General features: G+C 39.1%; 1 protein-coding gene across 5 annotated transcripts in view; it reads left to right on the forward strand.

The window, feature by feature from the left end:
- The window catches only part of PARD3B (par-3 family cell polarity regulator beta), a 1095296-nt gene that overhangs the window by 954841 nt on the left and 124724 nt on the right, over window positions 1-15731 (forward strand). The window lies entirely within an intron of this gene.

Genomic DNA, 15731 nt, shown 5'->3' on the forward strand with positions numbered 1-15731 from the left:
TACTGGACAGTGTTACGTCACAAAGGGCCCCTAGTTGCTCCAGAGAGAGGAGGAACAGCATCTTCGGGGCCTCCCCAGTGTGGGGGCATGTATCCACACCTGTGCTGACAAGGGCAGTGGGGGCCCGATCTGCATAGCAGCAGGATAAAAACCAGCCTCTGGCACCGCTGGATTCTTCCCTGGTAGAAACTCTCCCAGGGTAGGCACATTAGATAAGAGCTACTTGGATTAATTCAGTGACACCATCTTTTAGAATGAGGGTAGAAAATACTGACGTCACCATGCGGCTGATTTTAGAGAAACAGTTTATTTCTCCACTGACAAGGATTTGTGGCACTCAGCAGCTGTTTGTTTTTTCTTTTTTTTTTTTTTAAAAGCTCCCTCCACCCCCTTCTTCAGACTTCTCTGGACTTACATCTGTCCTCCCAGCTGTGAGCTGCTGAATTCCAGGGTGCAAAACCAAGGGAGACAAGTAGGAGGGGCATACAAATAATTATTACATGCTGCTTCAGTGTAAATCTCGGTTCATTGTGTGTCCGTGGGCACATGCCTTCAAATTCAAGTGCGTGCCTCTCTCTCTGCCTTTCAGTATCTGTCTGTAAACCTTGATGGGATTAAGCATATGTTTTAATAAATATTTTGTTTGCTGTATTCCCATTAATATTCATAGGGAATGGAGCACTTTGGGTTTTGTGATTTCTAATAAACATTGATGGTGTTGCTAGTCTGTACTGAGCGTTCAGTATGCTCCATCAAAATGGCAGCTCTAATTAGGTTCCTTGAATTAGCTAATGGATTTTGAGAAAGATAGCTTAGAAAGCTCTTACAGCTGTCCAAGATATTCCTGCCATGGCAGAAAGACAAAAGGCCCCTGGAAGCTACAGACTTCAGAGCTTTAGAAATGCAGCTGACAGTTAAAAAGATAAATTACATTCATATTTTTCCAGTGAAAGTCCTAATACTGAATTAATGTTATTCCTGTAGTGAGTATCCATTAAGCAGCTCATTTTATTATAAGGATGCATTTTGACCATTAGCTCTTTTTCTTTCCTCACTCTCCCTCCCCTCTCTGCTTTTTCTCCCTCCAATTCCCTAGATATTTTGGACACAGTATTAAAAAGCATCTTTGAAGAAGAGGAAATGATTCCCTTTTTTTCAAGTTATAAATTTAGATGCTTTCTTAGATATACAATATGTATTCAGTTTTTTTTTAAATGCCAAAGTAAATATACAAAGAAATAACATAGTGATTCAATTTAAGCCTTGCGGCTTATATTTTACGTAGAATTGGAAGCAGGGGAAGCTTCTAGCTAGGGGGCAGTGGGCTTGTTTACACTTGGATAAGAGATTATTTGTTAGAAACCATCTCAAATAAAACATGTTACCTCCTTTCATCTTAATATGGAATGTACAACATAACGCAACGCCATTCCACGTGTTCCTCGCCTGTACTTCCTAAGAACACAGTCCTGTAATGCTACAAATGGGGGGAAAAATACCACAGACAATATTAAATGCTACAAATGGGGGAAAAAATACCACAGACAATATTAAAAGTTCATGGCAAATAGCAGAATTTGGGAAACAAGGACAGTCACCCAAAAGCTCCTTTTATTAGGTGGATATGTGAGTACTCATTAATTCTGTAACTGTGTTCAGTGTAACTTTTTCCTTTCGGTTTCTTCATTTGGAAAACTAATACCTGGTACTTTTCATCTAAAAAGTTACATTCCTGTAGGAACACAATAAATCCTCTGGGGAAATGTTTCCTGGGTCATTAACTCTCAACTGTCCGAATTCTGTTTTCCTCCTGTGAGCCTCCGTCGCCCCTCTGCTTTTCCAGTCCTGCCTGCCTTTGGCCTTTTTGCTTCTCATTAGTATCTTTCCCAAACAAGGGGCTGGGCAAGGAAAAGAATGTGAAACTCGAGTCAATTAATTGGGGTATTATTTACAGCTCTGGGGAAACACTTGTTGGGAAAGAAACTAAAGTTGCGGGTTTAAATGAGATTTTTTTTCAAAATCATCTGTAGTTTTTATTTTTCATGCTCTTCCAAACCTCCTGTTTCTGCAGATAATTGAGAGCTGACTAAAAGACTGTTGCTAATAAAGCTGTTGGAACAAAGCAAGGAATCAGAAAGCATAGTGTTGACGGAACGTATAGATTACAGATCAGACAGCTGCTTTACCTCAGTATGATATAAATAAAATGGAAAAGCATTGTTATGTGAAGTGCCAGAAAAAAAGATACTCAATTATTCCCCACACATGACTTCACCATGATGGATAAAAGGCATAATTGACATCATGTTTATTGAAAAAACTAGCAACTGTCACACTGTCGAGGGGCTACGAGAGGCTACTGAAAGCTGGAGGAAGGGCATTTTTTTTTATTCGTTTTCACTGTGGGTTATTTATAGAGTTCAATTGTCAGCAGCAGAGTGCCTAATTTTCCCTCTTCTTTGATATTCGACAACTCATTCACTTTTCAGATCAAGAAGACAGCTACAAATTGCTCCATGGCAGATACTCAGGCGTTGCCATTACCTCGCCTGAATGGGGCAATGGCTATTTATTAATTAAGATTCTCTGCCTACTTTCCCTTTAAGTGCCAGTGGGGAAAAAAAGTCTTTGTCAACCCATAATGGGTCGGTTTCATTTGTTTTGTTTTGTTTCATTTTAACTTTTTGCTGTCTGGTTTGGCAGCCAGACCCAGATTCCTAATGGGAAATTTATCACTATATTACTGATGCATCGTGCTTCATCACCAGATAATGTTACTAGTCAAACAAGAGCTCTGGTGATAGAAAATTATCAGTTTTCAAACTGAAAGAAAGTTTCAGTGTCCCCTTGCCCCCATCTCCAGTAGCCCTCTGGCACAGTAGCCAACAAGTAGGGAGATGGAAATAGAGAACTTTTGCCAATGATTTGGTTAACCATTTAGCATGCACTGTATGCACACAGGAGAAATCATCAAATCTAAGTACAAGAAAAGCTCACAGAGGGCAGCTGGTTCCTTCCATAGGTTGTGGTATATGGGGTTACAGAGCGCTAAGGTCTCCCACAGTTCTCTTGATATGAAGCAGAACTCTGAGGATGGTGGTACTGTCCCTACTTGAAATCCTTCAATGGGTCTGTATCATCCCCTTTAGAAAGACTGGCAGATGGGGCTGTTCAGGTCTTACTGGCTGAATTTCTCAGTTTCTCCATACATTCTCCATACTTCTGCAACGCCCTTTCATATGGCCACCCCTTTCCAAGTGGTGTTCCTTCTAGCTGGCATCCCCAGCCACCCTCTCCTTATCCTTGTCCCTGCTTCTCTAAGAGGCCTTTCCTGACCTCCCCAAGCAGGGTTAACACCCTCTGCTCTGAGCTACTGCGGGAGTTCATTATACTTCATGATACTTCCTCTTAATAATTGCCACATTGCACTGTCATTATTTATTTATATCTCTGTCTTCCCCACTAGACTGTGAAATCCCTGAGGGTCAAGTCAGGGTCTTAATCACCTTTGCATCCCTAAGGCCACAGCAATATTTATGAATAAATAAAGCTTAAATAAATGTACACATGAGAAATTTTTCAGAGGGTTATTGGAGAGCTTTTAAAAGCAGTTGAAGTTTTAGGTCTGCTACCAGTTTATTATTTTCCATTCTGTTTTGAAGAGCAAGCCAGCATTCTCCTAGCAAGGATTTGTAAGAATCTGAACATCTTTGAAAAACAACTGAAATGATCCATAGGAGATGGTAATGTCAGCTGTCTGCTATTCTGTACACCCCTAATGTTGGAAGGTCATGAGGCCCAGGGTTAACAGAGCTCATTTTCCATCCAGGCTAATGAGAGCTGTGGGATATTCTTGGATTTAATGCCCTTTGGGAGCTAAGTAGATGCTAACTTTTGATGCAATTTGTATCAATCCATTCTAGCATTGATATGAAGAAATACCTGAGGCTAGGTAATGTATAAAGAGAAGAGGTCGAGTTGGCTCACGGTTCCATGGGCTGTACAGGAAACACGGCAGCATCTGCCTCTGGGGAGGCCTCAAGGAGCTTTTACTTATGGGGGAAGGCAAAGGGGAAGCAGACACATCTTATGTGTCTGGAGCAGGAGGAAAAGAGTGGGTTGGGCGGGTAAAGGTAGGGGAGGAAAGGTGCTACACACTTTTAAACAACCGGATCTCATGATAACTCAATCACTGCCACAAGAACAGCACCAAGGGGATGGTGCTAAACCATTCATGAAGGATCCACCCCCATGATCCAGTAACCTCCCACCAGGCCCCACCTCCAGCATTGGAGATTACAATTCAACATGAGATTTGAGTTGGGGACACAGAGCCAAACCATATCATGAGTTGAGAATCTATTTGGATTAATTGTTATAACCTTATTTAAAAATCTCAGAATAGGATATGGATGTAAAAGGAATGAAAAGAATGTAGGTGATATCAAAACATGTTCATGAATTCCTGGACCTCTTAGACCTAATTGCTTTATGCTAATCATATTAGAATACTGAGTATTCTATGTTTATTGTATAGCATGATTTAACACCATACGTGATCATTAAGATCGGCCCCATGGTCACTTACCTACGTGACCCAGGCATCCCTTCTGGGCATTTGGAGAATGTATATCCTTTAACAGTAGAAAAGTAAGGACTAGTTCACTTGTCACATATATTTAGAACACTTTGACTCTTAACACTGAGGGTTGAGCTCCTAATCACAATCTTTAGCTTCTTTCAATTGAAAAATGTTTTCTCTTTTTTTAAAACGGTTTTTTCTTTTGTAGAGTTATTATTTTTCCAAAACCCTCCATTAGGAAAGAAAAACAAAAGCATTGTTGTGTGAGTAAGAAACTGCTGTATTAATCTACTGACATTTTGTTGTATTTTTCACTTTTCACTATGCAGTATCCTGACTGTTCTCTTCTGACTGATATAATCCTCTAAATGAAAAAAATACAAGCTACCATCCATGCACTAAATTATTTAGAGCGTCCTTATTTTTCCTTAAAATTGTGTAGTCAATTAAAACTTACTTTCTTATTATCTGAAAGGAAAGGTTAAGTACCCAGCTGTTAGGAGTCAGTGGCCTTTGATGGTATTCCAGGATCTCTTGGGAGAAGAGAGAACTTCTATGTTGTTTTCTCTGAGGAAGAAGGAATTTCATGGAGGCCTAGGAAATTCCCAAGGTTTCATGGCCTGTAGCCCATAAAGGCTTATTTTTCCCAGAATTGACCCTGAAAGTTTAATCCACATATAAATGTCAGATATGTATTCTTAAAACTCAAGCTGTGTTTGATTTAAGCTTAAAAGATAATAATTTTATCTTTGCAGTTGTTGGTGAGAATTTCTTTGAGAAGGCCGGGCGCGGTGGCTCAAGCCTGTAATCCCAGCACTTTGGGAGGCCGAGACGGGTGGATCACGAGGTCAGGAGATCGAGACCATCCTGGTTAATACGGTGAAACCCCGTCTCTACTAAAAAGTACAAAAAACTAGCTGGGCAAGGTGGCGGGCACCTGTAGTCCCAGCTACTTGGGAGGCTGAGGCAGGAGAATGGCGTGAACCCGGGAGGTGGAGCTTGCAGTGAGCTGAGATCTGGCCACTGCACTCCAGCCTGGGCGACAGAGCGAGACTCCGTCTCAAAAAAAAAAAAAAAAAAAAAGAATTTCTTTGAGAAGGCATGAGTGTGTGCGTATTGGGGTAATCATTAATTTGTTCAAGTATCATATAAACAACATTTTATTTCTCCTTAAACTGTCTTTTGTTCAGTTCAAGAAGGTGAACAATAATTAAAATAATACAAGTTTTGTAGGTTTCCTCTATTTACCTTTTAATCAATATTTTGCTAATTTTGTTTTGGACCATCAAGTCCTTTGGGAAAACCTATAGTATTCCAAGTAGAGTCATGTCTTAAACAAGGTTAGTTTCTAAAGTCATTACATGAGACAAAAATTGTGTATTGACAAAATTAGTCTTGGGAAACACGTTAGGACAGTGGTCCCCAACCTTTTTGGCACCAGGGACTGGTTTCCTGGAAGACAATTTTTCCACTGGGTGGGCGGTGTCGGGGGTTGGGGAACACGGGGCCGGGCACTAGATTCTCATAAGGACCATGCAAGCTACATCTCTTGCATGCACAGTTCACCACAGGGTTAATGCTCCTATGAGAATCTAATGCAACCACTGATCTGACAGGAGGCAGAGCTCAGGCAGTAATGCTCACCTGTGTAAGCTCACTGGTTTCTAACAGGCCATGGACTGGTACCAGTTTATGGCCTGGGGGTTGGTGACCCCTACTTTAGGAGGATGCTATATCGAACACTGCCTATGATCTCTCGCTAAACCCACTCACTGCTGTTTCTTTAGCACCGCATTAGACAGCTATTCCCTTGGTTGAGCATCAGCTGAAGTATTTGGCTTGCATATAGAAGGCCATGTTGTACAAGTAATATACATCCTTAAATACTGAAATGATGTTCAGCACAACAGAAAACTTACATTAGGAAAGGTGCCTAGGAACTGACACTGACCAAAGGAAATCAACTCAGTTCATGTTCAGGGACATATGTTCATTAAATGGAATGGCCATTGGAAGCACTATCACTACTTAAATTGCTATTCTGCCCCCAAGCCTCTGTTTGTGTCTAAGCTCAAATATTTGGGTGTCAATTAAATGCAGCTGTGATGCATTATCACTGTACTCCAGCCATGTTCGAACAGCTATATCTATATGAATTATAATATAGGACATTGCTTATTTATCATTTTTTAACAGAAGACACAATGGATGCACAGTTGTGAATTAATCTAAATCTATTTTTCTTTGCATCTATGTATGCTTGTTTTACAAAGAAGTAGAGTAGAAAGAAAGAGATAATATTGGTGCCATTCAGTGTGAACTTTTCAACTATATTTAAAAATCTGTCTTTTTTAAGAAACCAAAATTACTGTATTAAACACTTGATAAATTTCTTCTGTGACACCCACATACTGTGTGTTGCTAATAAAATTGGCAAAATGCGTTGAGACAATATGTATCATACACTTACACATAACTTTGAAGTATCCAGTATTTGTGTAAATTACTTAAGGCTCAAAAATATTGCACTGGGGTCTGGGTGCAATGGTTTGTAGTGGCTCACACCTATAATCCCAGTGCCTTAGGAGGCCGAGACAGGAGGATAGGTTGAGCTCAGGAATTCGAGGTTACAATGAGCTATTATCACCCCACTGTACTCCAGCCTGGGCAACAGTGTAAGACTCTGTCTCTATATATGTGTGTGTGTGTGTATTTTGCACTGTGTTGGAAGAACTGTAAGAACTGTATTAGAATACTATTCAAAATATAAATAACTCAAATGAGTATTTTATGACTAATGGCAAAACTGACTTCTAAAATTTGAACACAGTCAGGAGGTCATTGTCAGTATTAGAATAAGGCAGTTATTTGTTACTGGCTTATTATGGTGAACTGAAGCCATAAATAATAACTGGCATGTTGTTGAATTTTGAGTAACACTGTCAGGGTCACTCCTAAGGTATTTCTCCCTTTGTGAGAAATGGAGATACCGAAGCAGAATGTTCTCATTAGAAGCCAGCCTTGCATTGTCCCAAGCAATAAAGAGCAAAGGGAGAGCAATGCCTTTTATCAGAAGAGGAGATGACATTGATCTGGTGATGGTTCTCAGTCACAACACTCAATCACATAAGAGGAAGTTGCCTGCGTGAATCAATGGATTCCTTTCAGTGGTAAATGGTAGCTGTGGTTCATGGTGTGCATGGAAGTGCTTACCATTTCAAAATTGCCAAAGGAAGTGGGCCTTTATTTCTTTATGCTTCACCACTATGGCTTGATTCACTCGGTCAAGGTCCAGCCCAGGGTTAAGATTTCCAAGACAAATCTTCGAGCTGTAGGAGTCAAAGGGTCAGTTTACCAAGCTAGGGATGGAAATACCAAGACAAGGATCTCAAAGGAGGCAGATGCTGGAAGCAGGAAACACATTGAGAAAGACAAAGGGTCAGCCTCAGGTTGCCATGGTGAGGTCAGGAGCCTAGGTAAGCCAAGCCAGGTTGTCAGATTGTTGCATCCAGGTCAGAATGCCACAGGCAGCATCAGGATGGCTGCGGGGAGGACCGCAGTTCAGGATTATAGTCTGAGCTGATGTATTATTGTGATTTTCAGGTTTTCTTCTACCTTATGACCCTAACTTGCATGTTAACCTCTCTGGACCAGTTTCTCAGATTGCCCACAGGATCCTGACATAAGGAGTAATTTTGTTGAACCCTTGAGAATTCATGCACAGACACACATTTCAAAGTTTTATGTTAGTGTAGAGCATAGTTTTTCATCAGATTCTGCTACCGTTTTAAGTGACATTAAATACTCTCTTAAGATGCTGAAGCATTGTTTCCTCACCTACTAAGAAGAGGTATAATGTCAGAGATAATTGACAAAAGAAGCCCTTAGAAATAAAAGCAGATTTTACATTTGGAAAGTTTGTGTTGTCTGTTTAATATTATTCACCCTTTCTCTAAATTCATTATTCTTAATATAGAATATTATAGGCAATTATAGTAAACAAGAGCCCTTAATTTAGAGTAATTGTTTTCATCAACAAGATAACTTAAATCTGGTGGAAATTAAATGTCCATATAAGCAAAGACATATTCTTATTATTTGGGGGGGAATTTTTGGCAAAAATAATTTGAAATGGGGGCTACCTTCTTTAATAGTGACAGTAAATTTGGCGATAAATTAGAAAGAAGTATCCCCAAAGTTGTCCATGGATAGTCAGCTATCAGTCCTAAAATTTCACCAGACTAGACAGTGAAAAATCCTATTTGTCAATGCACTTTTGAAAAAATAGAGATTCTTTATAAGAAATGGGAACAGTGGGAAAAATAGAGGATTTACACAATCATAACTTTACCTGGATATTTACACTGGATAATTTTCATAGCTGCTCTAAACTAAAATATCATTTGAAGAATGCTATGGAATTAAAAAACAATTATTTATTATTAAATTAGTATATATGGGCATACTATATAAATGTATTTTCATTATGGGATGTTAAATCTGGAGAGTATGAGTGTAAGTGGTATTGGGGGTATAGTTTCTTTAAATCTTAAATGCTCTTCAATTAAGAATCCTAAGTGCATGTATGAGAGTCTCTCAAAATTTTATTTGACAGAAATCTTTATCGCCAACTGAAAATAAATAATACTTGTGTCCATGACTATCTGTCTTCAGCTGAATATTCTCTTCCAGAATCTTTTCTTGGGATTTGAGGAAAATTAGCAAAATAAGAGTGCATATAGCCCATTAGATTTTATGATAGTTATGTTATTGAGAGTGCGAATGCCATAGAATCTCAGGTGTTTTAGAAGCTCGGTTCCCACTATGGGGGAAAAAAAAAACTGCCCTGTTTTCTAAGACAGAACTATGGTACTGTTAAATTTTAAGTTTAAAAATAAAGCTAGGATGATTTTTAGCCTCTTACATGCCAAAAGACAAAAACAAACAACCCTCCCCCCGGGGAAGAAGTCAGGAAAATAATAGTATCTTGGCGTTCTTAAAGGGCACCAAGGTGTTTTTCTTTATTCCATGTCTTTAAACCCTTTTTGAGAAAACCATTGAAATTCCACCCTTTTGTAAGTATACAAAAATTAACACCATATTTATATAATTAACAATCTTAAAGGAAGCATCAAAATAACGTTTTACAGTAACTTCATAAAAAAATTAAAGAATCTATCAAACACTAAACTCAAAAACTCTCTCTATCCCACTTGACTGTTGTTGACACGCATACATCCAATTTAAAGGGTTTTATTCAGAGAATTCGTAGGGATTATCACCTCCAGATAGGAATACTTCTGTTAAAGTTCCAGGCTATAAAAGCCATTTCTTTTCTTTTTTTTTTTCTTTTTTTTTTTTTTTTTTTTTTTTTTGGAGATAGAGTCTTGCTCTGTTGCCCAGGCTGGAGTGCAGTGGCATGATCTCAGCTCACAGCAACCTCCACCTCCTGAGTTCAAGTGATTCTCCTGCCTCAGCCTTCCTACTAACTGAAATTACAGATGCATGCCACCAAACCAGCTAATTTTTTTTGTATTTTTAGTAGAGATGGGTTTTCGCCATGTTGACCAGGCTAGCCTTGAACTCCTGACCTCAGGTGATCCGCCCACCTCAGCCTCCCAAGTGCTGTGATTACAGGCATAAGGCACCTCACCCGACCTTATAAAGACCATTTCTTAACTGCGTCATCAGATCTGGACACCAGGCTGGTACCCACAAATAAGGGCGGTGCTCACCAAAGGCCAACACCTCTCCTTCAAAATGAAGAGCTACATCTTGAGGCTGTATGAAAACAAAAATAGCTGTTTGAAATCAGCTATATACAACTGAGTCCTGGTTAGGATGCATGTATTTATGTAGATGCCCACTTATACATGTGTAATCACAGATAATTCACAAGTCCCACAGCGGCCAGGGTTTGGTGGTAGTGACCACCTCCTTCTCATTGAGTGGTGAACTTCCCCAGCAGTTCTGTCTGCCTCTCAGTCCTGGTCCTGATCCAGAGTGCGTCTTTCATGTAGGATCTTTGTCATATGTTGATTCTCTTTTGCACCCCATTCAGTTTTATACCAGCTCTCTACATAAGCCTGTTAGCGATATAATATTAATCGCCCAGAAATCTCAGCCTGCAGTGGCTCCAAAATCATTTTTTAATGAATACGGACTTCATTGCATGTATTTCTATTACTTTGGTTACTTCTATTTCTATTTTTATTGCAAAGAGCTGTGCAAATAAAAGAATATCAAAAGGTACAGCTATAAATGTGCTCTGCTAAATTCCCTCTGCCTTGAAATGCCTGTGAACTGCAGCCACAAAATGCCTGCTGCATTTTAATGCCTTCCTTGCGAGGCAACATGATATAGTAGAAATAGCACTGGTTGGGAGTCACACAAATCTCCTGGCCCACCATTCACCAGTTGTGTTACTTAACGTCTCTGAGCCTCAGTGTGCTCGTGTGTAAAATGTCAACAACAATGTCATCTTCACAGATTTGACTGAGGCTTAAATGAGATGAGGTATATAAAGCACAAATATTGTCTTTAGGACATCACAGGAGCTCGATAAATGTTAATTTTTTTTAGCCTGCAGCAGTCATGGGAGGAGATGAAGGCATGCACAGATGAACACTCATTTTAAAAAGTACTATAGTTGAGGTCATTTTAAACTGGGAAGAATAAGGCTAGATTCCAAATGCCTTAGTGTGATGTTTATGACATGTGGGAATTTGTTGCTGTAGGTGGCTATGAAGAAAATGACATGGTTTCTGAAATCCATTACAACTTTAAGTTCTGTCCAGCTCTGAAGTGTTATAAGAAGGGCCTGTTTAATGATACATCTGCCTTTAAAGGCATAAGCAATATAATTTATTTTTAAAATCATTACAATATACATCGTGTTGTTATACTGCTTGAATTAATTTAACATAAAATTCCAGCACATCAAAAGTGTAAGATTGTCATTGATCACCTATATAGGGATACAGCTGTAATAGAAACTTTTTGTAAGGATGGCCAGGGCTTTACTTCATTTAGTGAATAAATAATACGGAAAGCCTAATTGTTAAACTAACAATGTGGAGATGAGGTTATTGACACTTTTACTAGGTTTACATGGTTTCAATAGTATTTGAGTTACATCATGATCTGATGTCACTTCTGAAGCTATTTCTAGAATCTGTACTGCTAAATTCCATAAACAAGGAATATAGAACAAATGACATGTAAATAGGGAAGGAAAATGGGAATCCTCCGAAAGTAAATCCTGTAGGCTAGCCTTCACTTCCATTCTTGTTCAGTATCTTGCTAGAGGACCCAGTCTCTAAAACATAGATGAAGGAAGGGAAGTAGGTTGGAAGACACTAAGCCATAGTGGAAGAGCAGTCTTTGAAGTCAGACAACACTTGTTAATCGTCTGTTTGCTAGGAGCTTCATATTCTTCATCTTTATTGAGCAGAATAATAAATCCATCAATATTTTTTGAGGTCTTGAGATATTGATACCACCTGTTACACAGGAATTGTAAATAAACTCATGTACCAATTCCTATAGATTAGTAGTGGCTTTCTGAAGTTCTAGGCTAAAAGAATTCTGAGAATTCTTTCCCAATTACAGCATTGGGAAAGAATGCTGTAATTGATTCGTGATGTCTGCTGTGGACAGAGAGTGGAGTAAGTAAAAGTATATATAGATATATTTGCTATATAAGTGTTCTATAAATTATAACTATTATGATGATTGCCGCTTTCACAAAGGTGTTTGTATGTCCCTCTAAAAATTGCTAAGTTTCTACATCTTCAGTGCAACATAGAGTCAATTAATTGCTTTGGTTATAATAGTGGTATATATTATTTTTATTAATTTGATGGTAAGCGTATGTGTACTATCTGCTGAGAAGAGCTACAAATCAGAAATTGGCATTTGCTATCCCTAATCTTACCACCTGAAATACGTATTTGGGAAAAGTCTGATACCATTTCTAAAAGTAGAATGAGGGTTGAGAGGAAAAAAGCAGAGATGATATTGAGACGTAGTCCCAGGTTATCACAAAAGGTTTGCACAGTGTTCCATATTTTAAAAAAATATTCACACAAGGGAGAAGATACAGCATATTTTGCACTTAGATGGTCCATGACTTTCTGCGCTGTTTTCCTGTTTTTTCTCTTGGGCCAGATTTCTTTTCTGGGTAAATAGTCGTGTTCCTGTCAGCCACAGGGGACTTTCTGAATCCTGAACAACTGATTTTGTATTCCTGCCCCATTCCCTTATTTGAGAACAGCAATCTGATCAAACCCATATTTTTAAATTTATGTATTTATAGGCATATGGAAGAATAGTTTACAGTTTCAGTAAAATTTTTTTCCACCACAAATGGAAGAAAAGTGTGTTTTTAAAAAACAGTGCTTTATCAGTTTCTTTTTTTTTCTTTATTACTGATGACTTCATTCTACTTGAATTCAAGGCTTCAGTTTCTTTGGGGTAAACTAATAGATTATGTATGCGATGTTTGCACCACGTTGATTGAACTCATCTGGTGAGTTTGAACGCAGCTCATGAATTTCCGTAATCGACAGAAGCCTGTGCATTGGATACAGACACCATGGTCATCTCGTATTACTTAAGAGCTAGGGAAGCTGTTCAAAATAGACTGTGCTGCTTTTCCTGCCTTCCCATGGTTCAGAAAAACTTATCAAGACTTTTAATTTGTTCTTACTATATTTTTTAAGTGCTCAAAGAAAACTATTTTTAAGTATAGTAAAGAAAGAGAATTAGAACTATTATGAGAGTTTTAACATACATATTGGAAAAAAAGAAAGGTACGTGATTCCCAAGGGTTTGTCTGTTTTGAACGAAAGGCATCAGCTGCTGAGTGTCTGTAGAGCACCCAGGAAGCCCAGAACCCTGTGCAAACTGTCAGGGAGCAGCCACAAGGCAGAAGTACCTCATCCAGTTTGCAATTAACTTACCATCTAGTTTGAGAACAGTACTCTTCCTGCAAAAGGTGTTTACTCACCACTTTTTATTAATATAATTTACAAGCATAGTTCTAAAATATTTTTTTTAAATAGATGACCTCCTTCTGTTGCTTTTAGATACCTCATATTATCGGATATCTCATTTAAACTTAGAACCCAACTGTAATATTTAGGGATCTTTTTGACATGCAAAACTCTTCACACTGGGGTTCTACCTACCTTTCCAGGCCTCATGTGTCCCTCTTTTTCTTGACCCTCCTATATTTCTTTAAAATATTGACACAAGGGAGAAGATACAGCATGTTTTGCACTTAGTTCATGACTTTCTGGATTTTTTCCTGTATTATTCCCTAAATGCTACAGTCGCAATTCTCACATACCCGTGAAACGTGTCATGATGTTACAATTGAGTTAAAGTACCAAAATTTGTAAGTGATATGCTTCTGTCATTATTAGAGTAAATTCAAAATACCCCTAAGCTATGGCCGGGTGTGATGGCTCATGCCTGTAATCCTAGCACTTTGGGAGGCCGAGTCAAGCAGATCACTTGAGGTCAGGAGTACTAGACCAGCCTGGCCAACATGGTGAAGCCTCATCTCTACTAAAAATACACATACACACACACACAAAGAGTTTGCCGGGCGTGGTGGCAGGTGCCTGTAATCCCAGCTATTTTGGATGCTGAGACAGGAGAATTGCTTGAATCCAGGAGGCAGAGGTTGCAGTGAGCTGAGATCAAGCCACTGCACTCTAGCCTGGGTGACAGAGTGAGACTCTGACTAAAAAAAAAAAGAAAAAAAAGTTAAACCAAAGTCACCAGAACTCACTTTTATTCAAATTTGCTTTGTAAATGAGAGCAGAAAGGGAACATGTGCCATACACCTGGTATGTGTGTAAGGCAAGACAAAAGAAGTTAAGGACCACTGCTTATCCAAACTGATCAACTTGCATGTCTCTAAAGCAAGATGCTTTCTCATCGCTTTACTTTGCACTCACTGCCTCCCCTCTACCTGGAGTATCCTCATCTCACTTGTCTAGCTGTTGAGCACCTTTGTGTCCTTCAAGGCTCAGCTGAAGTGTCACCTCCTCCATGGAGCCTTCTGTGATTTTCTTCAATGGCCCCGCTCTCACCTTGTCAAAGTTTAAGCACTCTGCATTCCCATGACCCCAGTGCAAATCTCTGTAAGAGCACCAGTCCTAATGGACTATAGTCTTCTGTATCCCTCTCTGTCCCCTACCTCCCAGACTATTTGTTTTTGCAGGTAAGGACTGTGAAGTGTTCCTTTTTCCGTTCCCAGATTTTAATGTGAGGTCTGGTGCAGTGGGGCACTCAGTTATGCCTCAAATGAACCAAATAAGTGGAATGATTGTTCAGATCTGCCTGTCATTCTTTTGCTCCCTGGCCCTGTATAATATCATGTGATATTGGTTCCACTAAAATAACCACAATAACCTAATCTAAGCTCCAAGGGAACTGCTAGCCGAGCAGTTTGGGGTTGGGCAGATGAGTTACTGGAAAAGCTATAATTCCTAAGAGGAAGTACTGGCTAAAGTACAGAGAGAAGAACCTTGGATAAGCACATTCTACTCTACACCAACTTCCCCCACCTTTTTTTAAAAAACACTTTTTTACTGTTTGTTGTTTGTTTGTTTACTATTACCTTTTTTACACATACCCTAACTGTACCCAGATATTGACATGTATCCCATCCCCACCCCCGACTCCCACAATTCATGAGCCTCAGGGAAATGAATGCTGGCATATGCCGACCCTGTCTCATATCCAGCCTTCAGGTCAAACAACTGGAGCTTTATCCCAAATCAGCAACACTTGCTGAGAAAATGAGATATCCACATTAACATGTGACAAAACTCTGTGTGTGTGATTGTAAGAAAAAAGCGGTGAGTCTTTTAATTCCTCTAAAAGGTCAGGACTCTATCTTACCTTCTCATTCAAAAGGCATTTGTTAATCCCAAGTCAGACATTTGACCCTTGGAACTAAAGGTAGGCATGTAAAGACCACTTTTTGTTCACATTTATAACTGATTTCACCATTTTCCTGGCATATTTGAATTACATTATTGAATCTTCCAAATTTGGATGTCAACTCCTTTAACAAGAAGATCCAAAAGTGACTTCAAGGATGATGTACACTGTGTGACTCTGATTATTTCTC

The sequence above is a fragment of the Macaca fascicularis genome, chromosome 12 (assembly GCF_037993035.2).
Source record: "Macaca fascicularis isolate 582-1 chromosome 12, T2T-MFA8v1.1".
Taxonomy (NCBI): Eukaryota; Metazoa; Chordata; class Mammalia; order Primates; family Cercopithecidae; genus Macaca; species Macaca fascicularis.